Here is a 27,046-nt window from a genome sequence, read left to right as displayed (position 1 = left end):
GCGGAAACGAGGGCTCTGATTTTCATGTTAAATCCCCATTTGGCCTTGGAAATGTTAAAAATAAGCTTTCACCTGCATCTGATTTTCCTCTTTGTCACTGCAACCATTGTCTGTTTGAACAAAGAGGTAGCAAGAGCCTCTTTGAGCAGTTCACAGAGCGCAAGCCAGAGCCCACGTTGGAGGGGCACAGATGTTAATGAACAAGGGGACCCCGCGAGCGTGCTACTGGGCACGGAAAGACATCCCCAGGACTGTGCGGCCCCACACTGCTCTGCCAGCAGCCCTGCCTGGCTCCCAGGACAGAGACCTGGGAGCTGCCTGCGCCTTCCCACCTCTGCAGCTTGATGTTAGAATGAGATCTTGGTGAGTCACTCATTACTCTCTTTCTTCCCACTTGCTTGCATTTTGGAGGCACCCCATCAGATTTGGGGGTGGGTGGGCTGGTTAAAATAAGACATGAAATCACAAGTTAGGACTACACCATTTATTGGTTCCCTTGGAAGCAATATGTTGTTATAGAAAGAGGCTGGGCTTGGGAACTGGATAAACCTGGGTTCAATTTCTTTCATTTTCAGTTGTGTGACCTTGAGCAAATTACTCCTCTGAGCTTCGGTTTGCTTCTCCATAAAATGGGCATTAAAAATACCATATTGGTTAAAGCAATGCTAGCGGCTGTGTTGAGCACACACGGAAAGGTAATTGTCTCTAACATGGAAGTTGACTTCTGGTGAGCATAAAGTCCAGAACAGCTGTTCCTGATCTGTGGGCTGCTCTCCTCCAAGAGGGGAGATAGCTGCCTGGGTCCTTTCTTTGTCTGACGTCACCATTGTCTAAGCATGGCTTTCAAGGTCACCAGGCTTGCAGATGTCAATCCAAAGGTAGGAGGGAGACAACATAGGGCTGTGGCAAGTGGGAGGGTTTTCTGCTGGGCCTAGAAACGTCCCATGTCATTTCCACTCGCAGGCTAGTACCTATAGCACAGTTACACAGCTGCAGTGAATGGCCAAGAATACGTAGAAATGAGGTCCAGCTGCGTGCCCAGGAAGATGAGGAAACAGGTTGGGTAAACATCCAGCTAGTCTTTGCCATGTACACCAACTTTTCAGGGAGATAATAAGGCGTAACTGAGATGATGATTATGAGAGGGTGGCTCTCAACAAATGTGGATTCCTTTCTGCTTTCTCTCCCCCCATGGCCAAACGTTGGCTGCAAGCAATGAGGGAATGCTTCATTCGTAATAACGTACAAAGAGGAGCGGCTACTGCCAACAAGCTCCCGACCCCCCACAGCCCTCACCGGATGTTTTCCCCATTGCCAAAGCAGCGGACCCGGGAGTCTTGTTCTTGCTCCTTCCTCTCATGATCAAGCCCTTCACCTGCAGCCCTTGCAACCTCACCAGGTCCCCCTCCTTCCACAAAAGTGAAAGATTCAGCTGTTAAACCCTAAAGTCAGAAAACCATCGTGTTAGGAACAGCTGAGGCAACTGATGTTTGGTGGTACTGTGTTTCTGCTAAATTCTATTCTTAATGCCTGTAGTTGAGTCACGCAGGCTCTCACTGCCACAGTTTCTACCGTCCTTTATTGTGTTACATCTGGCTGCTTTGTAAATTTACCTGCCTGGCCCTCGGAAACATTTGGGTTTGATACCCGCAAGACCTCCTGGGGGCTCCCTAGGTTTCCATGCTGGGCTTCCACACTGAAGCCCATCATCCCTACCCTGGATGCCATCACGCAGTCAGCCATTCAGACCTCATGGCTTTGGCCTATACCCCAGGTCGCACCTTAACTATGCTTTCTCTTTCTGCACGCATACGCTTTTTTTTTTTTGGCCGCACCACGTGGCATGCAGGATCTTAGTTCCCCTGTCAGGGATCAAGCCCGTGCCCCCTGCAGTGTAAGCGAGGGGTCCTAACCACTGGACCACCAGGGAATTGCCTGCACGTATACACTTTTGAGATACCCTTTTCATGACTTCCACAAGTACTGCCTTGTCCTCACCCAAATATTAGTTTTGATATTCTCTTGGGTGTACACATGAGAGAAAGGGTTAGCAAGAAACACCTTATTGAAAGATGTGGTTTCACAGCATGTGAGTAGATGTGGTTTCACCAGTGTTGGAGAGTTGATCTTTATACAGTGCCGCAGGTTAGCATTTCTACAGTGTTTCTCAGAGAAAAACATGTCCCAAAGTCCAAACAACTGAATTCTGAATGAATGTCATGACCCAGTCCTTTCATAAGTTGAGAATTGCATTGATCAAAGTTCTGATATGGTGGGAAGCTTTGGAGGATATGACTTTGCAGACATACAGATTTGAATTTAAATCCTGGCTCGACGCTTAGAAATCGTGTGACTTTGGGCAAATTACCTAAACTCTCCAAAGTATGTTCCTTTATCTGTAAAATGAGAAGATAGTCTGTTTAGAGTATTGGTACAAACATTTAATAAAAGTATGTATGTACAGCTCCTATCATAGTGGTTGGTACATAATAAATAACCATTATTACAGTTGCCAAAACATGAGGAAGAATTAAGATCATCTATGATATTTGTTAAACTTTAAAAGTAATTTTTTACATAAAATTTCAATATCTAATTAACATATTTTTATTACAAAAACCTGAAGGAAAGGGGAAACATAAAAGGAGAAAGAAGGAGCCAACCAAAATCTCACCACTCAATGAAAACTATTTTTAATGTCTTGGTTTTCCTCTCAACATTTTACTATGTAGTTGTGTACTTTCCACGATCCAAATTAAGCCAGATATAATGTTGTTGTATGTCCAACATTTTTCACTTAAAACATAAGCTTTTTTCAGTAAAATTACTTATAAATTCTAGTTTTAAAGAATTTAAAATTTAAGGGAACTTCAAAACAATTCAGTAATTTAGCTATTCATTCCTTTCATGCTGAACATTTAGCTTATTTCCATTTTTTTTGCTCTCATGAGCAACACTTCCATATAAAATCCTGGAAATTTTATTTTTATCTATATTTGTGTTTATTTGCTTAAAATAGCTTCCTAGAAGTTTTGCCAAGTCAAAGGGTGTGCACATTTTTAGTCCTCTTGCAAGAGTTAGCTGAGTAGCCCTTCAGAAATGCTCTAACAGCTTATACTCTGGGGTGTTTTAAAGTTTATGCTCTTGCCTTCCTGCTCACTCTGCAAGGAGTCCCGGAGCTGACTGTTGCCAGGGAACAGCTGCTTTGGAGAGTGCACAGTGCTTGGCCCAGCAGGCACTTCCTTTTCCTAACAGTGCCCCGAATTCTTTTTGGAGAATTGTCTCTGCCCCTTGTGCAATTTGGTGGGACATCACAGTTGGAAGGGTCCCCTGGGCGGGAGAAGGGATGCGGGTGGAGAAGCCGGCTGCAGGAGCGCCGTACCCAGGCTCCGCCCCCTCGCTACCAGGCTGCAGCCGAGCTTTGTGCTCCTGGGGCGGGGCCTGGGGCCCCCCTTCCTTACACGGCTCGGCCTGAGGGCCTCCGTCTGCGGTGGGTTGAGCTAGTGCTGGAACCTTGGCTCTTCCTTTCCTTTTTTTTTAAGAAACTATTATTTGGATTTTTTATATATGTATGTATGTATTGGCTGCATTGGGTCTTCTTTGCTGCACAAGGGCTTTCTCTAGTTGCAGCAAGTGGGGGCTACTCTTCATTGCAGTGCGGGGACTTCTCATTGCGATGGCTTCTCTTGTTGTGGAGCATGGGCTCTAGGCACGGCACGCGGGCTTCAGTAGTTGTGGCACACGGGCTCAGTAGTTGTGGCTCTCAGGCTCTAGAGCACAGGCTTAGTAGTTGTGGCACACAGGCTTAGTTGCTCCTCAGCATGTGAGATCTTCCTGGACCAGGGCTCGAACCTGTGTCTCCTGTATCAGCAGGCAGATTCTTTTTTTTTTTTACACTTTAAATATATGCAGTTTATTGTATGTCGATAATATCTCAATAAAAGTTCTTAAAAAAAAAAAAGCAAATCGCAAACCAGAGCAAATTATTTCCCCAAATAACTTCCAGTCTTCTATGTTAGATAAGAATGTATACATACATCTTTGTCTATGCTGACAAATATCTCTGCTTCCAGATATTATATTTTCTTTTCCCTTAAGTACTAGCATGTCCCTACTGTAACTTGCTCTGAGGAAGGCAGCCAGGAGTCACAGAACTGGGAACTTTAAGTCCAACAGGCTTGGGTGCGTCCTGGACCTACCACCTGCTGCCGGCGTGAGCTTGGACAAGTTACTTCAGCTTCCTCAGCCTCGGTTTCCTCATCTTTTTTTGCTCCCTTTTTTTTCCTTTCAATCTTTATTGGAATATAATAGCTTTACACTGTTTTGCCAGTTTCCACTGTACAACAAAGTGAATCGGCTGTATTTATACATATATCCCCATATCCCCTCCCTCCCACCCTCCCTATCCCACCCCCAGGTCATCACCAACCATCGAGTTGCTCTCCCTGTGTTAGGCTGTTGCTTCCCACTAGCTATCTATTTTACATTTGGTAGTGTATAAATGTCAATACTACTTTTTCACTTTGTCCAGCTTCCCCTTCTCCCCATGTCTTCAAGTCCGTTCTCTATATCTGCATCTTTATTCTTCCTCTGCCACTGAGTTCATCAGTACCATTTTTTTAGATTCCATATTTACAGCTGAGTAATATTCCGTTGTATATATGTGCCACATCTTCTTTATCCATTCATCTGTCCATGGACATTTAGGTTGCTTCCGTGTCCTGGCTATTGTAAATAATGCTGCAATGAACACCATGGTATATGTTATCTTTTTGAATTATGATTTTCTCCAGGTATATGCCCAGTAGTAGGATTGCGGGGTCACATGGCAGTTCTATTTTTAGTTTTTTGATGAACCTCGATACTATTTTCCATAGTAGCTTGTATCACTTTACAGTCCCACAAGCAGTGCAGGAAAGTTCCCTTTTCTCCACAGCCTCTCCAGCATTTATCGTTCCTAGATTTTTGAATGATGGCCAGTCTAACTGGTGTGAGGGGCAGGCGGATTCCTAACCACTGTGCCACCAGGGAAGTCCTCCTTTTGTTAATCCCACGTCAGGCACAGAGAAGGTGCTTAATCCCACAATGCCAGGCTCAGGGAAGGTGCCCAGCACTTGCTTGTTGGAATGATCATGGAGGGTGACTGAGAGAGCCTGAGAAAGACTGAAGGGCTGTAATAGGCACCATATAACTGTCTGCCCCAGCCTTGTTCCCAAAGAAAGCCCCTGGAGAAATCCCCCTGGATGAGGTTGCAGCAACCTTTTCTCATGCTAGATGCTAGGCTCGTCCTACCATCTAGTGGTGGGTAAGGGGAATGGCAGGGACCAGAAGAGTTGAACTCGCAGAGGCCATGAGTGGGTGGCAGCTCAGGGGGAGACCTGGAGCATCTTGTGAGCACCTCAGGACTCAGGGTGCTATATGATGGAGGCAAAGGCAGGAATTATTCTCAATAATAAGTATAGCTACTGTTTACTGAATGCTTACCATCTGCTAAAGACTGTCCAAAGGGCTTTTTATGCTTTTACTCTTGTAGCCCTCCCAGCACCCCTTGCAAGGATGGGGAAACTGAAGCCCAGAGAAGGCGAGAGACTTGCCCAAATTCACACAAGAATCAAATCCAGCATTCTCGGACTTCATAGCTAACGTTTCCAGGAACATTTCTAGAATCACAGAGAGAAACCTCCTTCTGCGTCCCTTCTGTTCCATCACCTCCACCCTCACCCCTACCCAACCCATTCCCTGGACCACAGAGAATGGTGGTTGCATCCCTGTGGGGCACAGCCCATTTCCACCCGCTGTGCTTCTTGTGGGTCCCCAAGTCTCTACACTGAGCAACTCGGAAGGGATGCTTTTCTCTCCCTAGGCCTGGTGCAGTCCCTCATCTAGCGTCAACAAATGTTAAAATGTTTTAGACCAACTTTAACAGCTCTTTCCCCTTATTGGTTGTGTGAGATGGAGATTCAAACTAGGCCCCTAAAAGCCAGTCTCATTTCAGATCGGCCATTGTAAATTTTGCTCCTAAAACCCCGAAACGGTTTCTTGTGCTTTCCAGGAACAATAGTGGGGCTGGCCCAGAGCCACCTCAGCCTTATCCCAAAGACCTGCCACCCTAGTGAACACACAAGGGGTTCGGGGACCCACTGGCCTACAAACACTCCCATTTAGGGGATGCTGAGGTTTATTTAGGAAACAGCAGCCCTTCTTCCTGCCTGCCCACCCAGATGAGTAATAAACCACCTATTTTTAGTTTAGGGTTTTGTTTTTCTTTTCCTGTTTTAGAAGTTTATCCAGACCCATTTCCCAGGGTCGAGAGCTTGAGCCAAATCGAGTTGATTAGTCGGGGGATAAAGAGAATGCCCTTCAGAAAGGAGCGTGGTCCTCCAATTGACTGTGATTTCCCCTTAAGAATCAAAATTTGTCCACAATAACCTCAACATCATTCATTCGGCAAATACTTACCACTTGGTGCCTTAAGAGACAAAAAGGCTGATGTTGGGCGTTGCTGAGCCTCCTCGTATGAGACAGGTCCCAGGCCACCGTGTTCTCTCCCACAGGTACCAGCACCTTGTCTTTGCTCAGCCGCGCCCAGCCGCGTCCGCTGCCTGCCCCAGAGTACTGGGGGTCACCCCCTCTCCCGGACGTGGACAACCTCTTGCCCTTTAAGGATCCGTGGCTCGTTCTCACCCCTCTCCAACCCACGCACCTGCTTATTTCCCTTTTCTTGTAACAGCCTGATCAATTAACTTTATTCACTCACTTAGTCAATCCACATGTATTGATCGCCTATCGTGAGCCAGGCACTGGGATAAAGAGGGTTGCAAGTCTCTCACAGCCAAGAGGAAGACTAGTACCCAAGGCAGTTACACTATGGCATGGAAAATGCTAAGCCAGAGACACACAAAGATCCCATAGTGCCCTTCCATCACCTTCTCTCTCCACTTGCATATCTCTCCCCAGACATGGCCTCCAGCTCCGGGCCTTTACGCACTGCAGAGCCTCTGGGCTTCGCTTGTTGCTAAGTAGCTTGATAGCCCTTCTCTCCCTGGTGTGACGCAAACCCAACCACAAACTGGAAAGGCGCCGTGGCGGCCTTCGGAGAGCAGACCCCTCCAGTAAGGAAACACACAGGAGCAGAGGGGAGCCCACAAATGCGCCATCGGTGCGGATGCTAAAAAGACGGTTCGTGGAACGGATAAACGAGGGGTAGGTGAATGAAAAGATGAGTAATTGAACAATGATTCCATAGATGATTTAATGAACGAATCAGTAATGAACTTCTAACCGTGAAGCAAAATTGAATTTCAGTTTCCAATACTTGTGCTTGTTCATTGAACACCACGTTCCCCAGGAAACGCTCTACAAAGATTTTTATTTTAAGAAATTAAAATCACTTAAAACTTCACTGAGAATGTGACAATACACTTGAGAAAACTGGAGTTGTCTAGGGGAGTTCCAGAGACAGGCCTCAGGATCACTTTCGCAGGAGAAAGCTGAGCGCCGCCTCTCCCCGCTGACTCGCTCCAAGTTCCTCCGGCCAGAGCCTTCGGAGGCACCGTGGCTGCTGGGGAGAGCGCTACAACAGGTGATGGGCTGGGGGCGTCTCACTTAACCTAACAGGTGTGCCGCTCTTACCGTAGCTGGAAGGTTATATGTGAGTCACATTACTGTGTCAGATCAGCTCTGCAGTGTTCCCCACCAGGGAAGCCTCTGGGGTGTAAACAATTGTATTCTAACCTATCTGTTCTGTAAACATAGATGTTGTGCTATATATAAAGAGGACCAGGATCTGGGAGAAAGGACGTTGTGTGCTCAGGAGCCTGTGTGAACAGCTTAAATGCCCTTCAAGGCTGCCTGGGTCTCTGACATGAACTGGCTGAAGCTTTTGACTTTGGGGTTCAGTCGGTGGGTGCATGCGGTATCACGATCCGGCTTCATATGATAGAAACAACACATGTTGGCCATTTCCTTCACTGCAGGAAATTCCAGCTTCTCATAAGCTTCCGGGGTGATCTTTTAAGAACAAGTAAAAAAAAAAAAAAGAAAGAAGAGAAGAGAAAAGAAAAGAAAAGAAAATAGGAAAGACAGGAAATGTCATTGCCCTCATTTAAAACTGTTTGAGAAGAAATTATTCACCTTCTTGATGATACAGTTCCACAATTCTTTAGCCTAACTCCAAGACCCAAGAAACACTGAAGTTTTTTCCATAAGCAATTTGGCAACATACTGACTTTTGTGAACTAATTTGGTGGCAAAACCTGATGTGAACTTATGTGAAGTTTTTTATGGTCTTTAATTATCCCATTTAGCGGAAATAGTCATGTCTTTGTCTGCAGAGATATTGATGAGCTTGATGACAGGGTCCTGCCCCAGCCCCTGGTGGTGATGTTACATAATATATGTAGACACAACCTATCTAAAAGCTGAAAGATTCTGAAAGCTGAGTTGTTTCTGACCCCAAGCACTTGGGATAAGTTACCATGCATCTGTAGCTCCTTCATCTCACCAGCATTCATATACACTTCCTCCTGGGATTCCCATCTGGCCCTGCATGCTGCATCAAGACAATGGGCTCTCCATCCTTCCCTTCCTGGCCCATGTCCCTTCCATCTCCATTCCCTGTCTTGATTGAAAATGAGCATCTCCATCTTGACTTTGGCCATCCCAGCCTCCGCCAGGGCCAGGCCCAACAAACACTGCCCATCACACACCCACTGAGCCGTCTTTTGTCATTCTCCACAAAACCCACCCCTTGAGTCCCTTCTGACATTAAATAGATCAATAGATCAATAGTTCTGCTGCCTGAATCAGCTACCCTTTCTACCCCACCGCCCCCACGTAGTTCCCTGAACAGATCGAACCTATGCCCCCTGCAGTGGAAGCAAAAAGCCGTAACCACTGGACTGCCAGGGAATTCCTGCTAAGACCGTTTCTAACTATTGGATCCAGTATAATCTGTCTTTAGTCCCCAGAGATAAACTCTAACCTTGCTATTCCACCTGGCCTTAGAAAAATGTGAGACACAAACTCATATAAAACAATGATTGTCATATGCCATTTATAATAATGAAAAATCAAGAACAATCTGCATGTCCAAAAACAGAGGAATGGTAAAATGAATTGTAGTACATCTACTCTGAAAATATGTAGTTACTGAAATTAATATTTTTAGGAAGTTTAACAAAATAGAAAAATGGTCATAATATAATGTCAAGTGAAAAAGCCAGATACAAAATGGCACATGTCATGTTGTTTTAATTTTATTACATATATACTGGAAAAAGACTAGAAGAAAATGTGTGAATCTTAACAGTTACTATCTCTGACAGATTCAACAATATGATTTTCGTATTCTTTTTTATAATTTTCTGTACTTTCTGCAACAAGCATTTGTAATTTTTGAAATCAGAAAAAAAAATTTTAATTTTAGTGAATTTGGAAAGAGAAGACTATAAGAGAAGCATGGAGGATGACTTCTAAAATGTCTGTCTCCTTGCGCCACTCTTTCACCCTGCAACTTTGGTAATTAATATCCCTCAGTAAGAGATTATTTTCTGTAGATTTCTGAAGGAAAGAGATTTGTTCTGTTGTGTCTCACTTTCTGAGAGAACCATGTTCCTTTTGGGGTTAAACAGGCAGTTTCGGCCAGATCAGAGTTCCTGATGGGAAGTTGTTCTGGGGGAGAGAAGAGCAGTCACTGAAGTGATTAAGCAAACAGCCTTCTGACCAGCCTGGGGAGAAGTCAGACTGCCAAGGCTGGAGCGCCACCTTGTGGCCACATGCATTCTTCCCCAGAGTAGCACAGCCTAAGCATCTTCCCACTTCAGACCAGTGGGTAGTGGTTTCAAGTCAAGCACGTTACTGAGAACAGCATTAAACATCCTGTAGAACTTCCAGCCTCTAATCACCTAAAACTCTGGGTGCCAGAGAAGTTCCTGCTGCAGTTTGTGAAACAGTTTGTGAAACAGCTTAATGTACCAAAAGCAGTCAGAAACCAGGTATGTGGCTGAGAGATGCTTGGACAGCCCTAAGCCATCACAAACAAGGTCTACCCTGTCCTCTGAGAGTGACTACACACGTACCATACGCCCACCTCTTCACCTTCCTCTCCTTCTTCTTTACAGAGTTCAGACCACACAGACAAACTGAATAGAAGACACAAAGGCAAAGGCACTGGGAGAGGGGTCAGTCACTGAAAAGTAAATTTGCACCCAGGTATAAGTGACTCTGCAGACCTTCTCATAAGTCCATCTTTTGAGTGGGTGGTACCTTCTTGGGCTTGGGAGTAACATTTTCTCCGTGAAATCTGTGGGTTTCAGTGAGATCCAGATGTAGTTTTATGGCTGGATTGACACCTACAATAGTTTTTCCCCCAAAGATCTCTCTACCTCCTCACAGCTGCAATCCCTGAGGTGAATTGGGAATCTAGACACCCTCTCAAGACTCACTGGCCCAAGGGTCGCAGATGAAAACAAAAACCAACCCTCTATCCCTAACTCTAGGAAACATTCTAGAGCAGGGGTCAACAAACTTTTTCTGGAAGGGCTAGATATAAATATTTTAGGCTTTCCGGCCATGTGGTCTCTGTCACAACTACTCAGCTCTTACCACTGCATCCTGAAACCAGCCAGAGCCATACATAAACAAAGGTGTGGCTGTGTTCCAGTAAATCTTAATTTGCAAGAGCAGGCCGGAACTCTGTAAGGCAGGGGGGACCCTCCCCACTCTGAGGGACGTTACTGCTGGGCACAACCTTAGCAGCCCTCCAGACCGCCCTCCCTCTCACCGGTGGGAGAACAGCAGCCGAGAGGGGCAGAGCCGTGTAAATTCGTGCCCGCCAGCTTGCGGGAAGGTGTGGGTCCTCCTTTCAGCCGCCGCGGTGTCTCTGCCAGGCACACACAACCACACACTTCCTTCTCAGAAACCCTGTTCTCTCTCCCTCCTCTTATCAACACCGGCTTGGAGAAATGGCCGGGAGAGCTCAGCGTCAGCCGTTCCCCTCGCTTTTCTATAAAAGGCCGGTCACAGGCACACCCGCTTCAGGCCATTCCAGCTTGATCGGTGACTGAGGGCTTATTAAGTGTGGGGCCCACTGCCAGGTCCCTTCCACACGGGTCTCACTATCTCCTCACAACAAGCCTATCGCAGGTGGAATAGCCTCTTATTTTTTATTCATTTATTTATTCATTTTTATTTTTGGCCACACCACATGACTTGTGGGCCCTTAGTTCCTCCACCAGGGATCGAACCCGTACCTGCTGCCGTGGAAGCGCAGGGCCCTAATCACTGGACCTCCAGGGAAGTCGCACAACAACCATTCTAAACATATGAATAAAGGGAGGCTGGACAGGTTAAGTAACTTGCCAAGATTCCCCAGATAGATAAGGGCAGAGCCAGGATTTGCTTATTTCCCCAGACTGCCTCTGGTTCATTCCTGTTGATTCTAGAATTTAGCAAGGCCAGCTCTGTCGCTCCCTCCACTCAAACCCAGTCTTGCCCACCCTCAAGGACCACCTCAAGGCCATTCCTTCCATGAAGCCTTCTCCTGCTCTCTCTGACCACATCCAGTGCAGAGAGCGTGGGCAACACCATGAAGCACCCATAACGTTCTGCTTTGGAGTGATCACTGTGACTTCAAGTGCATTACCATTTTCACCCCAGCTCTGTGGTAAAGTCCTTAAAAATGGCACCAGGTACATAATAGGTCCTTGAGATACACTTACTACGTGCCAAACACTAGGCTAACCCTCTTAAATATATCTTCTCTAATTTTCAGAAAACATCCCGAGTTAGATGCTCTCATCCCACTTTATGAATGGGGAAGCCACCCAGCTCTGACAGACTGGCCTGATGAGCGGAGAGCCCCTGGGAGGGGAGGGTTGGGACGGCATATACAAAAACATTGTACCTCAGTCTTCAGCGTCTAAGTTCTTTCCACCCAAAAGGAATTTTACTTTAATAAGCTGATTAACCTGAAGCCAAAGCAATAAAGTCATAAGGGTGGGATTCAGATGCACTGACAGATGAAGACAGATTCGTGGAACAGGAATCTTCTTTGATTTCTTCTGACAGCCTAAGTTCAACCCTGCCCAAATCCGTCAAAAGTCTCCCAGAATTTGTAAAACTGGTGGGATGTGACCCCTTGCCATCACATGTATGTCTCTTAAGAACTCACCTTTGCATGTCCGACTTCTTTCCCCAAACCCTTGGACAAAACATCAGCATGTTGCTGTACTGTCAGTGCTTCTGCACTGAGACCCACGGCCTTGCCTACAAACTCCTCTGGAGAATTTCAAATGCTACAGACAACCGCTCCAACATCAGCAACAGAGATACCATCCATTGGTACGTCCCCCATAGGCAGTGCTGGTTTTAAAAAGGAAAAGAAGAAAAAGATAGAAATAGCTAATTAGTTTGCATCCTTGGTAGGTCCCACCATTAACCACTTAAACAATTAATCAACCACTGAATTAATCAACCACTTAAACAAAAGATATGGGAATACGGAGCAGCCACCATCTATGCACAGTTATAGGGTTTGTTTGAGAAAAATACCATAATGCCTGGGTATTGATTTTTCAAAAAAAAAAAAAGGAAAGAAAAAGAGTGACCATTTACTAAGCAACTCCTGTGTGCAAAGTATGATTAATCATTATCTCTAACCCAGACATCTCTGTTCAACTCTGCTCAGGCTCATATGTCCAACTTCCTACTCAACACCATTACCTGACTGTTTACTAGATATTTGAAACTCAGTGTGCCCCAAAATGAGTTCCTACACAACCGGCTCCCCCTGCAGACTCCAGTTAATGGTGATTCTATCATTGCAGTTTAAGTCAAGAATCTTGGCGTCAGCCTTGACATTTTTCTCCCACCCTATACTCTTTTTCTGAAGCCCTATTTATAGGATGTCCAGAATCTGACTACTTCTCGCCATCTTCACTGCTATCACCCTGGTCTAAACCACCATTATCTCTGACTCGGATTATTGCAAAGTTGGGCTCCTGTTTCCACTCTTGCCCTTCCATAGTCTCTTTTCAACACAAAAGTCAGAGTGATTATATAAAAACTAAAGTCAGCTCATGTCAGGCCTGCCCAGAACCCTCCAATGGTTCTCTGTGTCTCTCAGAAGAAAAGCCAGTGACTTACAGGACCAGACCCTCTATTACCTCTGGCCTCACCTCCTACCACCCTTCCCTTAACTCCCCAACTTGCTCTGTTCTAGCCACACTGGCTGTTCTCTCTGCCTGAAAAGCTCTTCTCCTGAATACTCACAAAGCTCATTACTTACCTGCATCAGAGGTTGATCAGATGTCACCTTCTCAAAGAAGCCCACCAATCATCTTATGTAATTTTTTTTTTCTGGCCACACCATGTGGCATGTGGGACCCTAGTTCCCCAACCAGGGATTGAACCCACGCCCCTTGCACTGGAAGCATGGACCCTTAACCAATGGACCGCCAGGGAAGGCCCCCAATCCCCTTATTTATATTTCACTCACCACCCCCTTACTGCTAGCACTCCACATGTACCTTACTCTGCCTCATTTTTTTAGAGCACTTATCACCTTCTACCATATATTTTACTTACCTATTATGTTTATTATCCAAATCCTCCACCAGAATATGAACTCAACGACGGCTGAGCTTTGTCTGTTTTGACCTGTTTATTACCGATTCCCCAGTAAGTGACTGGCACATAGTAGGCCCTCAAATATTTATTGAATGAATGAATGAACAAACATATTGGCTTGTTTAATCCTCAAAAAAACCTTGAAATGTTGGACTATCAAGTATTTGCCTGAGGTTACCCAGCCAGCAAGCAGCAGGAGGGGATTCAAGCACTCATCCATCCCTCCAAAGCCTGTGCGCTTCCTGCCGTGTGACAGCCTCTCAGAGAGTCCCAGGATCCCGGGCTCCTGAGGCTGGAACCCAGTGTGGACGTGACCCAGCACTCCCATTTTTTTAACTGAAGAATCTAAGTCTGTTGACCAGCCCAGTGCCTCACAGTTAGAAAACAAGAAGCCAGAGCAAGAATCTAGGTCTTTGAATTTCAATCCAGTGTAAAAGTGGCTTCAGGCTTAGCAGCCAGCGATTAAATATCATAGTTTGTCTTTTGTAGCAAAATTAACTTCCTGCTTGAATTTCTTGGTATGCAAAATGTCTGCTCATTCCTCTGCTTAAATTATAATTATAATTTATATTTATAAAAAAGCATTTTTGAGGAAATCAGAGTCAAGTCTATTCTGACTTCGAGGTTTGTCTTTATTTGAAGGTTGAGGTTCTTGCGCTGAGTTTAAAAGCAGTTAAGGCACAGTGGTAAAGAATGTGGTTCTGGAATTCCCTGGCAGTCTGGTGGTTAGGCCTCTTCCACTGCAGGGGACACGGGTTCGATCCCTGGTCAGGGAACTAAGATCCATATGCCTCGCGGAACAGCCAAAAAAAAATAAAAAGAAAAAAGAAAAAGAATGTGGATCTCAAGCCAGACTGCCTAAGTTCAAGTTCTGGTTCTGCCTTATTAGTGATCTTGGCAAAGTTAATCTATCTGTGCCTCAGTTTCCCCATCTACAAAACAAATGCCAAACACCCAGTAAATGCTTAGTAACTGTTAGCTATTCCTATGGGGGATGGAGGAGACGAGGCTCAGAGATACCTGAGGCTGGGTTTTATAGATGTGGGCACCCCAAATGGAACTGGGTACCAGCAGAAGTTTAAGGCATCACCTCTTCACCTAGGGCCAATCTAATCCATATACAGTGTCCTAGCTCAGGACTGGAAAACATCAGGTGAGCTGGCTTCTGAAACCTGGTAGGGGCATAGGAAGAAGGGCAGGTGAAGAGATATGTCACATTTATACAATTATCTAGTCACTTGTTGAACTATTATAACCAAGTCATCTGTGATATGTGGCAGGTGTTTCCGGCTCTAGCTCAGGTCTACTTTGCCACTAGTTATGCCCCTGATGAGTCTTAATAATGTGCCAAGGAAGAAAGAAAGACTGACTTACTACCACTGATTCTCCTACATTCCTCCATTCCACAGAGCCACCCTGGACTATGGGCAAAGAAAATGTCTCCAAAGGGCAGGGGAGTGCCGGCCAGTGGACTGGCAGCATTAGAATTACCAGGAGTCCTTGTTAAAATTACAGTCTTCCAGGTCCCAGCCCAGACGTGTGGAATCAGACTCTGCAGGCAAGGCTGGAAACCTGTCCCCGGGGAGTCAGTGTCCCTCTAGGGATTCTGACCCTGGGACCCAGGTCAAGCGGAGAATGTTTTCCTTGTTGCCACAGAAGGGCAGAGAGATGAGCGAGAAGGGGAAGTCATCTTACCCAGCTTCCCCATTAGACATGAGGAAACTGAGGCTTGAGGCCACATGGCTCACTGCTTATATGAGGGGTGTCAGCACAATAAGACTAGAAGTGTAATCCTTTGTGTTTCCGGCCCAAAATCCAGCTCTCTGGGAAGTCTAGGACAATTCCCCTCAGCACTTCACACAGCGCTGAGCACACGGTAAGCGCTCAGATGTCACGTGTCCACTGAAGAGAGGAAGGAGGGGAGGACAGCAGGTGTCTGGTCAGCTATCACTGCAACCTTCCACTTACCCAGGGTGTAGTCATCTCCATCAGAGGCTTTCACTGGCTTCCATGAGCCAAGAAAGTTTTCAAAGTAAGCTGCCATACGGACGCTGGTCATGGGAACAACAGTGGACCAGAAATACTCCTCTACCTCTCCCTTCCCGTCAAAGTGCGGCACTTCCAACTTGCCACCTGTCAGGTGCTTGACATTCTCCAGGCCGCTGTACAACACATGCTTCAGATCCAGGTGCTTGGCGGCATCAGCCACCATTTTTCCCTAAGGGACAAAGGTAGATACCTTATAGAGAAGACTGAATTTGCATACAGACTAGAGAGCCAGTGCTGGGTCCCCTGCTCCCCTCCTTTTCTTATTGTCCTCCTTAGAGAGGGAGCTCTTCCAGCATCAAACCATCTGAGAGGCCACCAGTATCAGCGAGCAGCGGCTCCACTATGTCAAAATGCTGAACCCCGTCCAGCTGGTGGGAACAGTCAGGAACATTTGGCCCCTTCCTCAGGGCTGTCAGTCACTTTGTGATCAACTGCCACATTTATATATATATGATGCTCAGGGATACCTGAGAAAACAATACGGAATGTTTTCTGGTAATGGATTACATCTGTACATCATCTGGATACTGAGGATATAATGGAAGGAGATATCCAAATATCTGGTGTGTGTGTGTGTGTGTGTGTGTGTGTGTGTGTGTGTGTGTGTGTATACGCACACAAGCATGCATGGATGACATATATTTTCTTTTTTGTAGTTTTAGTTCCAAATTTTCCAAAGCCCCTTTATCCATCCTCCCTCCCTCTCTCTCTCTCTTTTATCTTTCTTTTCTTTACAAAACCCCATGTAGCAGCAGAGAGGACATAATTTACCTGCCTTAGTAAATGGAGACAGTGAGGCAGAGAAGTGACTTGCACCCTTACATTCTACAATGAGTGAATACCAGAGTTAGAGCCCAGAGTTCCTAAAATGAGCCCTTCCAAAATGTATCACTTAAAGTCAAGCTGTAAGTGGTATAATTAACCTAACGGACATTCCTAAAATGGTTCAATCCTGCCCTTAACTTTTTGCATTGTACCATTTCTGAAAGAGTCTGATCCCATCCATTACATTTTTAAAATCTAATCTTCATATTTTTCTAATGTATAATTTTCAAATAGTATTGTCATGGGGGGAAAAAAGTAGATCTTATAATGACAAAAAAGTTCCCTGGACCCTCATGCTGATAACTACTCTTCAGAAATAACCATTTTCATTTCTTCTAGCTGCTTCTTTCTTTCTAAATAACATGTTTATGTTGCTAATTCTTGATTTTTCTCAGTGTAAGATATCGTTTACTAAATTTCTACTATGACAGGAAAGATTGGTTCAAGATGTTGGAGTAGAAGGATGTTCACTCACTCTCTCCTGCAAGAACACTGGAATCACAACTAACTGCTGAACAATCATTGACAGGAAGACACTGGAATTCACCCAAAAAGATACCCCACATCCAAAGACAAAGGAGAAGCCACAATGAGACTGTAGGAGGGGTGCAATCGTGATATCAAATCCCATAACCACTGGGTGTGTGACTCACAAACTGGAGAACAATTACACCACAGAAGTCCACCCACTGGAATGAGGATTCTGAACCCCAAGTCAGGCTTCCCAACCTGAGGCTCCAGCAATGGGAGGAGGAATCTCCAGAGAATCAGACTTTGAAGGCCAGCAGGATTTGATTGCAGGACTTCCACAGGACAGGGGGAAACAGAGAGTCCACTCTTGGAGGGCACATGCAAAGTAGTGTGCCCACCAGTGCCTAGGGGAAGGAGCAGTGACTCCATAGGATACTGAACCAGACTTACCTGCTAGTGTTGGAGGGTCTCCTGCAGAGCAGGAGGTGGCTGTGTCTCACCATGGGGACAAGGATACTGGCAGCAGAAGGTCTGGGAATTAATCATTGGCATGAGACCTCCCAGAGACCACCATAAGCCCTGCCAAAGAGCCTGTAAGCTCCAGTGCTGGGTTGTCTCAGGCCAAACAACCAACAGAGAGGGAATTCAGCCCCACCCACCAGCAGACAAGTGGATTAAAGTTTTACTGAGCTCTGCCCACCAGAGCAACACCCAGCTCTACCCACCACCAGTCCCTCCTATCAGGAAGCATGCATAAACCTCTTAGATAGCCTCATCCACCAGAGGGCAGACAGCAGTAGCAAGAAGAACTATAATCCTGCAGCCTGTGGAACGAAAACCACAGCCACAGAAAGGTAGACAAAATGAAAAGGCAGAGGACTTTGTACAAGATGAAGGAACAAGATAAAACCCCAGAAAAACAACTAAATGAAATGGATATAGGCAATCTTCAAGATAAAGAATCCAGAATAATGATAGTGAAGATGATCCAGGACCTTGGAAAAAGAATGGAGAAGATGCAAGAAATGTTTAACAAAGACCTAGAAGTATTAAAGAACAAACAAGCAGAGATGAACAACACAATAACTGAAATGAAAAATAAACTGTCAATAGCAGAATAACTGAAGCAGAAGAAAGTATAAGTGACCTGGAAGACAGAATGGTGGAAATCACTGACATGGAACAGAATAAAGGGGAAAAAAAATGAAAAGAAATGAAGATAGCCTAAGAGACCTCTGGGAAAACATTAAATGCACCAACATTCGCATTTATAGTGGTCCCAGAAGGAGAAGATAGAGAGGAAGGACCCAAGAAACTATTTAAAGAGATTGTAGTTGAAAACATCCCTAACATGGGAAAGGAAATAGCCACCCAAGTCCAGGAAGTGCAGAGAGTCCCAGGCAGGATAAACCCAAGGAGAAACATGCCAAGACACATAGTAATCAAACTGACAAAAATTAAAGACAAAGAAAAATTATTAAAAGCAACAAGGGAAAAATGGCAAATAACATACAAGGGAACTCCCATAAGGTTAACAGCTGGTTTCTCAGCAGAAACTCTGCAAGCCAGAAGGGAATGGCATCATATATTTAAAGTGATGAAAGGGAAGAACCTACAACCAAGAATACTCCACCCAGCAAGGATCTCATTCAGATTTGACAGAGAAATCAAAAGATTTACAGACAAGCAACAGCTAAGAGAATTTAGCACCACCAAACCAGCCCTACAACAAATGCTAAACTTCTCTAAGTGGGAAACACAAGAGAAAAAAAGGACCTACCAAAACAAATCCAAAAGAATTAAGAAAATGGTGATAGGAACATACATATTGGTAGTTACCTTGAATGTAAATGGATTAAGTGCTCCAACCAAAAGACACAGACTGGCTGAACGGATACAATAACAAGACCTATATACATGCTGTCTACAAGAGACCCACTTCGGATCTAGGAACACATACAAACTGAAAGTGAAGGGATGGAAAAAGATATTCTGTGCAAATGGAAATCAAAAGAAAGCTGGAGTAGCACTACTCATATCAGATAAAATAGACTTTAAAATAAAGAATGTTGCAAGAGACAAGGAAGGACACTACATAGTGATCAAAGGATCAATCCAAGAAGAAGATATAACAATTGTAAATATATATGCACCCAACATAGGAGCACTTCAATACATAAGGCAAATGCTAACAACTATAAAAGAGGAAATCAACAGTAACACAATCATAGTGGGGGACTTTAACACCCCACTTACACCAATGGACAGATCATCCAGACAGAAAATTAATAAGGAAACACAAACTTTAAATGACACAATAGACCAGATAGATTTAATTGACACTTACAGGACATTCCATCTGAAAACAGCAGACTACACTTTCTTCTCAAGTGCACATGGAACATTCTCCAGGATAGATCACATCTTGGGTCAGAAATCAAGCCTTGGTAAATTTAAGAAAATTGAAATTATATCAAGCATCTTTTATGATCAAAACACTATGAGATTAGAAATCAATTACAGGGAAAAAACTGTAAAAAGCACAAACACATGGAGGCTAAACAATATGCTACTAAATAACCAACAGATCACTGAAGAAATCAAAGAGGAAGTAAAAAATACGTAGAGACAAATGACAATGAAAACACAATGATCCAAAACCTATGGGATGCAGCAAAAACGGTTTTAAGAGGGAAGTTTATAGCAATACAATCCTACTTCAAGAAACAAGAAAAATCCCAAATAAACAATCTAAACTTACACCTAAAGAAACTAGAGAAAAAAGAACAAACAAAACCCAAAGTTAATAGAAGGAAAGAAATCATAAAGAGCAGAGCAGAAATAAATGACATAGAAACAAAACAATAGCAAAAATAAAACTAAAAGCTGGTTCTTTGAGAAAATAAACAAAATTGATAAACCTCTTGCAAGACTCATCAAGAAAAAGAGAGAGGACTCAAATCAATAAAATTAGAAATGAAACAGGAGAAGTTACAACAGTCCCATTCACCATTGCAACAAAAAGAATAAAATACCCAGGAATAAACCTACCTAAAGAGGTAAAAGACCTGTATTCAAAAAACTATAAGAACTGATGAAAGAAATCTAAGACGAGACAAACAGATGGAGAGATATACCAGGTTTTGGGGATGGAAGAATCAATATGGTGAAAATGACTATACTACCCAAAGCAATCTACAGATTCAGTGCAATCTTGATCAAATTACCAATGGCATTTTTTACAGAACTAGAGCAAAAAATCCTAAAATTTGTATGAAGACACAAAAGACCCTGAATAGCCAAAGCAATCTTGAGGGAAAAAAAACAAAGCTGGAGGAATCAGACTCCATGTCTTCATACTATACTACAAAGCTACAGTAATCAAGACAATATGGTACTGGCACAAAAACAGACATATAGATCAATGGAACAGGATAGAAAGCCCAGAGATATGGTCAACTAATTTATGACAAAGGAGGCAAGGATATACAATGGAGAAAAGACAGCCTCTTCAATAAGTGGTGCTGGGAAAACTGGACAGCTACATGCAAAAGAATGAACGTAGAACACTTCCTAACACCATACACAAAAATAAACTCTAAATGGATTAAAGACCTAAATGTAAGTCCAGACACTATAAAATTCTTAGAGGAAAACATAGGAAGAACACTCTTTGACATAAATCACAGCAAGATCTTTTTTGACCCACCTCTTAGATTAATGGAAATAAAACCAAATATAAACAAGTGGGACCTAATGAAACTTAAAAGCTTTTGCATAGCAAAGGAAACTATAAACAGGATGAAAAGAGACAACCCTCAGAATGGGAGAAAATATTTGCAAACGAATCAACAAAGGATTAATCTCCAAAATATATAAACAGTTCATGCAGCTCAATATCAAAAAACAAACAACCCAATCAAAAAATGGGCAGAAGACCTAAATAGGCATTTCTCCAAAGACATACAGATGGCGAAAAGACACATGAAAAGCTGTTCAACATCACTAGTTATTAGAGAAATGCAAATCAAAACTACAATGAGGTATCACCTCACACCAGTTACAATGGGCAGCATCAGAAAATCTACAAACAATAAACGCTGGAGAGGGTGTGGAGAAAAGGGATCCCTCTTGCACTGTTGATGGGAATGTAAATTGATACAGCCACCATGGTGAACAGTATGGAGGTTCCTTAAAAAACTAAAAATGGAATTACCATATGACCCAGAAATCCCACTACTGGGCATATACCCAGAGAAAACCATAATTCAAAAACACACATGCACCCCAATGTTCACTGCAACACCAATTACAATAGCCAGGTCATGGAAGCAACCTAAATGTCCATCAACAGATGAATGGATAAAGAAGATATGGTACATATATACAATGGAATATTACTCAACCACTAAAAGGAATGAAATCGGGTCATTTGTAGAGACATGGATGGATCTAGAGTCTGTCATACAGAGTGAAGTCAGAAAGAGAAAAACAAGTATTGTATAGTAATGCATATATGTGGAATCTAGAAAAATGGTACAGATCAACCAGTTTGCAAGACAGAAATAGAGACACAGATGTAGAGAACAAACATATTGACACCAAGAGGGGAAAGTGGGGGAGGTTGGGGTGGGATGAATTGGGAGGTTGGGATTGTCATATATACATCACTAATAAGAAAAAAAGATCAAATTGTACACTTTAAATATATGCAGTTTATTGTATATCAATGGTATCTCAATAAAATTCTTTAAAAAAAAGAGAATATACTTAATGCCACTGAATTGTACACTTAAAATGGTTAAAATGGATGGCGGAAAACAGTAGGGAATTTCTTATAAAACTAAAAATAGAACTACCATATGATCCAGCAATTCCACTCCTGGATATATATCTGAAAAAAAACAAAAACACCAGTTTGAAAAGATAAATGTGCCCCAATGTTCATAGCAGCTTTATTTACAATTACCAAATATGGAAGCAACCTAAGTGTCCATCAACAGAGGAATGGATAAAGAAGATGTGGTACATATATACAATAGAATGCTACTCAGCCATTATATAGGATGAAATTTTGCCATTTGCAGCAACATGTATGGACTTGGAGGACATTGTGCTAAGTGAAATAAGTCAGAGAAAGACAAATACTGTATCATATCACTTTTATGCACAGTCTAAAAAAATGCAACAAACTAGTGAATGTATGAAAAAGGAAGCTGACTCACAGATATAGAGAAGAAACCAGAGCTTACCAGTGGGGAAAGGGAAAGGGGGGGGCAATATAAGGGTAGGGGGGGAATAGGTACAAACAATTACATGTATAAAATAAGCTACAAGAATATATTGCACCACAGAGGGAATATAGCAAATATTTTATGACTATAGAGTATAATCTTTAAAAAAATTTTTCTTAAATTTCTACTATGACAGATGAACCCTTATTTGACCTCTCTCTCTCTCAATTTCTCTCTTTCTCTCTCTCTCACACAGTCACAGCTACCACCACCATCACTGTAACACATATAGACAATTCTCTTTTTTTCATCTTCAGGATATCACAATTGGGGCTACATCATTCATCAGTACTTACACAGCTGAAGCTGAGCCATGCGATATTCTATGGTTACATTTACTTTTTCTACAAATTTTCATTTTCCCTGGAATTGTGGCTTATTTGCTTGTTTGCTTACTTCTTTTCCTGTGTACCCATTGCTAATTCATCCCCAAATTCTCTAAACATCTTCATTACAAAGAAAAAATAAATAAGTAAAAGACAAAAATAAATAAATAAACATCTTCATTACATTTTTGTTCTTCCCATTTCACTCTCAGAGTGACCTTAATTTGTGGGGTGTCCTTGCTGCCACCCCTCATGTGCCATCTACAAACAAATGGCGAGCAGCAGAGGCTCTATTGACTGGCTCCACTACACAGTCACTCTCGGATCTCCGAGGTCACATTTGGACAGATGCCACGTAACACTGAGCTTACAATCACCTATCAACCCACCTCTAACAAGTACCTGAAGTACATATATTTCATAAAAGCCAGAGAGATGTGCCGGGATGAGGCTTATATTTTTGCCCAGGCTGAAGGCCTACCTCCTTCCAGGGAGGGTGGAATAGCCAGGGAAGAAAAAAAGAAAGCACTCAAAGGTGGTTCCCACCTGACACACTTCTTTCTCTTTGCTGAAATGGTCCCAGAAATTGGTCACCACGAAGGCCCCAGGCCCCGTAGGCTCCTTTCAAAGCGGCCTCCACTGATGCTTTGTCATTCAGGTCCCCTTTTACCACCTCAGCCCCAAGGTTCCGGAGCACCTGTGCATTTGGTCGGCTCACATCCCTGGTCAGTGCTCTCACCGCATACTTTTTGCTCTCTAAAATGGCCCTGGCCACAGAGCCACCCTGAGCTCCTGTAGAATTGGAGAAGAAGAAATGTAGGAAGGATCAGGAAGAATGTTCACTAAAAGAAGTTGGTCAGGGAGTCCCATTACTCCGAGTAAAGCTGCTATTGTAACTACTTCAGGAGGCGTCCCCATGACTTGCAAAAGTGGTTTTCAAACTAGGTTTCTCACAGCCTCCTCAGCATTAGCTTAGCAGAAGCCATGGGGTGGAGGGGAGGAAGAATGGAGGGAGGCTGGAGAGAATAGAGAGGCCAGGTGAGCAGAGCGCCAGACTCTCCACCCCAGAGTCAACTGAGCAATTCTACTTTTATCTGGTTGTAGATTTCATTTTTAGGTTCTTCAGACAATTTTACTTCCAAAAGCAGTTCCTATTCTACCTACTTTTTAAAAGGCTGAAAACTTGTAGAAGTTTCTTTTTATGATGTTCGAAGACATTCATGATATGATCATTACTTGCCCAATTTATCCACTCTACAAATGTTTACTGAATGCCCTGTGATGTGCGCCAGGTACTGTGTAGGGTTACTGACATTTAGAATCCTCCATCAAATTGGTTGGATACCTCCTGAATTGTGTGTGTGTGTGTATGTGTGTGTGTGTGTGTGTGCCTCAAAATTCACCTTCACCATCTCTATCCTGCTTAGTGTGCTGGGAGGCTGACCTGTCTGGACTCCATCAGCAGGTTCTCTTGCCCTCAGTTTGGGTCTGGCCAGATGAAGGCATCAGCAGGCGACCCAAGGGTTGAAGGAGAGATGACCCCTCCACGTGTCTCTCTCTGTGTCAAAATTCCCTCTTCTTATGAGGACACCAGTCAAACCTCACTTTAACTTAATTGACTCTTTAAAGGCCCTAACTTCAAATACTGTCACATTCAGAGGTACTGAGGCTTAGGGCTTCAACATTTGAATTGGGGGGGGGGGACACACTTCAACCCACAACATTAACTGTTGTAATTATTTCCTCATAACTGTACTATAACCTAAATAACATTCTCCTTGAAGAGAGAAACTCTTTATCTCTCTTTGCCAACCATGTTCTGAGACTAGTGCCTGGCATATTGCAAGCTTTCAATACCTATTTATTGAATGAATGAATGAATGAATTGGAAGAAATGAAATCTCTGTGCTCTCCATTCTCGGCTTCAGAGGTGGACAGTCCTACCTGGACCCGCATAAGATGGAGAAGCAAATGATATGGACCAGTATGAAAAAATAAGAGGAGTTGGACCAAAACCAGGATGGGCTCTCCTAACCACTCCCACTTTAATGTTTCACTAAGACCCAAACCAGAAGAAGAATTCATCCATCTTGGCCCTGTTCCTTTAAACCAGCAGGACACATCCATAAACCTATCAGCTTGAGAAAGCAACCCCCAAAGCATCCATTATTGTCATACTTAGCTGTCCTACACCCTCCTTGCTTATTCTGGGTCATGCCCTGTTGGACTCAGTTCCCTTGCTGGTAAGCCCATGTTGAGAGTAGCATTTGAATGGCAGGCACTGGAGATGCTGCTCAAGAGTTTGATGTGCAGACACACACACAGGTAAGGGTTGACACGTTCCCTGTCAAATGTAATTAGGCATCTTGCATTTTTATCTGCTAAATCTGGCAACCCTTCCTCAAATGCCCAAACACACCCTGAGCTCCAGGGTTACTGAACTAAGGACAAGAACTAGGCAGTAAAGCAATCAGTGCACTTCCTTAGCTAACTAAGACTCACCTTTCCTCAACTCTGATGCATCTGACTTGATTCCTTTAGCAGCCACCCGCACACTCTTATCCAATCTTCTACTCCACACGCTTGGGCAGCAACTCAGAATTAAGGAGACTGAAACAGAGCTCCTGGCCCGCCTTGACCTGCTTCCCCCACGGCCGTCCCCATTTCAGTGAATCACAGCTTTATTCTTCTAGTTGTTCAAGCCAAAATGCTTAGGGGTCATTCTCTTCTCCCCTCTTCTTACCTCTGGTATCTAGCCCATCAGGGAACCCTGTCAACGCTCTTTAAAATATATCAGGAATCTGACCGCTCCCTGGTCTAAGCCACTATCACCTTGCCTAGTTTAGGGCAATAGCCCCCTAAGAGGTGTCCCCGCTTTAGCCCTTGCCCCCTACAGTCTCTTCACAACACAGAAGCTAAAATGAACCTTTTAACACCAAGGCTTATCATGTCACAACTCTGCTCAGAACCTTTCAATGGCTTCTCATCTCTTTCAGGAAAAACCAACAACTTCACCATCACCCTAATGCTGTATACAATTATCCCCTCATCCCATTACCTTTTTTTCCTTTTAAAGTCAATGTCATACCTGGCTGTTGGTTTTTGAGAAGTTACTTCTCTCTTCTCCCTGCTTTAGCCCTTGCCTCACTTCAGACAATATCCCTGTCCTCATAGAGCTTCTATCCTAGTGGGAGAGATGGATAGTAAAGGGAGAAATCAAGGAGGAAGGAGAGTCGACAGGGGCAGGGTAGAGCAGAGTCGCAATTCTAAATAAGGATGTCAGGAAAGCACTCAAGGAGAGGGCAGCAAATGGCTTGGAAGACCCGTGGGAGAAAGCCACGTGGGTGACTGGAGGAAGATTATTCTAGGTTGAGGGAGCAGCCAATGCAAAGGCCTTAAGGTGGGAGTGTGTTTGAGGAACATGCTGTCTGAGAAGGGTCTTGCAGGGCATTAGCTGGGCTTTGCACTCCACTTGGAGTGAGATGGGGGTGCTGTTGGAGGATTTTGAGCAGAAGCATGCCATGATCTGACAGTTTCAAATAGATCACCAAGAGGCAGAAATGAGAATAGGTTGAAGGAGACTGGAACAACATTTTGCAAAGATAGGTCTGACTCTCGGAGAAGAGATTATGAGGGAGGCAGAGTGGAAGCAGAGAAGTCAGTGGAAAGGCTGGGGCAGCCGTCCAGTGAGAGAAGTCCCTCCACGCGTTCTCCTAATCCCCACTTACTCCATCCTTTCAGAGTCGCTGGAGTGCTGGTCAGGCATGCGGATATCTCCCGCATACCCACGGGCTCTCACACTTGCTCCTTGTGCTTGTAGGGAAGCGAGTGGAGAAAAGTCTCTAGCACATAACTTATGCTGAAATGAAATTTACACCAACAAATCAGCACATGATCAAGAACAAGAGAATGTCAGTTGTCCTTGTCCCGCTGAGATCATTTCTGACAAATCAAGTCAAACCACCCTGACCTTTTAACACATCAAAAATTCAAGCAAATGATATTTTTCTCAATTTCCTCCAAAGGGTTCTTTGGTCAGTCCACACTTGCAGGCTCTGAAGTTAAAAACAGAAAGACAAAAAAGTAAGCAAAGTCAGCGCACACTTTAAAAGTAAGAAGTTTTTTTACCTGTTGCTCCAAACACTGCAATTATTTTCTTACTGGTCATGTCACTGAGCAAAGGCAGCATCAGTTCAGTAGCAGGACTTTCCTCCCAGCAGAGACAGCAGCTGAAATGCAATCTCTGTTCGAGTGTGAGAGTTATAAACGCCATGTGATTGCCACACCCGCCCCTACTTTTGCCCCTCCCTTGTAAAACTTTTATCACCAGCTAACTTACTCACTCTGACACTGCAATTTTCTATAGGAGGATTCAAGTATTCACTTACTCATGTGTTCAGCAAATGCATATTGGGTGCCTTTGATATACTAGGCATTGCACTAGAGACCCTG

General features: G+C 43.8%; 1 long non-coding RNA gene across 1 annotated transcript; it reads right to left on the bottom strand.

Moving 5' to 3' along the window:
- Positions 1-7,768: 7,768 nt before the first annotated feature.
- LOC130855089 (uncharacterized) lies at positions 7,769-26,829 on the bottom strand. The gene is made up of 5 exons (XR_009054224.1): positions 26,723-26,829; positions 23,141-23,386; positions 15,598-15,847; positions 12,173-12,363; positions 7,769-8,010 (listed from the first exon to the last, which is right to left on the bottom strand). It is a non-coding gene; the product is annotated as an uncharacterized LOC130855089 (long non-coding RNA).
- Positions 26,830-27,046: the final 217 nt, after the last annotated feature.

This window comes from Hippopotamus amphibius, chromosome 6, assembly GCF_030028045.1.
Source record: "Hippopotamus amphibius kiboko isolate mHipAmp2 chromosome 6, mHipAmp2.hap2, whole genome shotgun sequence".
NCBI lineage: Eukaryota > Metazoa > Chordata > Mammalia > Artiodactyla > Hippopotamidae > Hippopotamus > Hippopotamus amphibius.
This window is presented reverse-complemented; position numbering and strand designations above follow the sequence as displayed.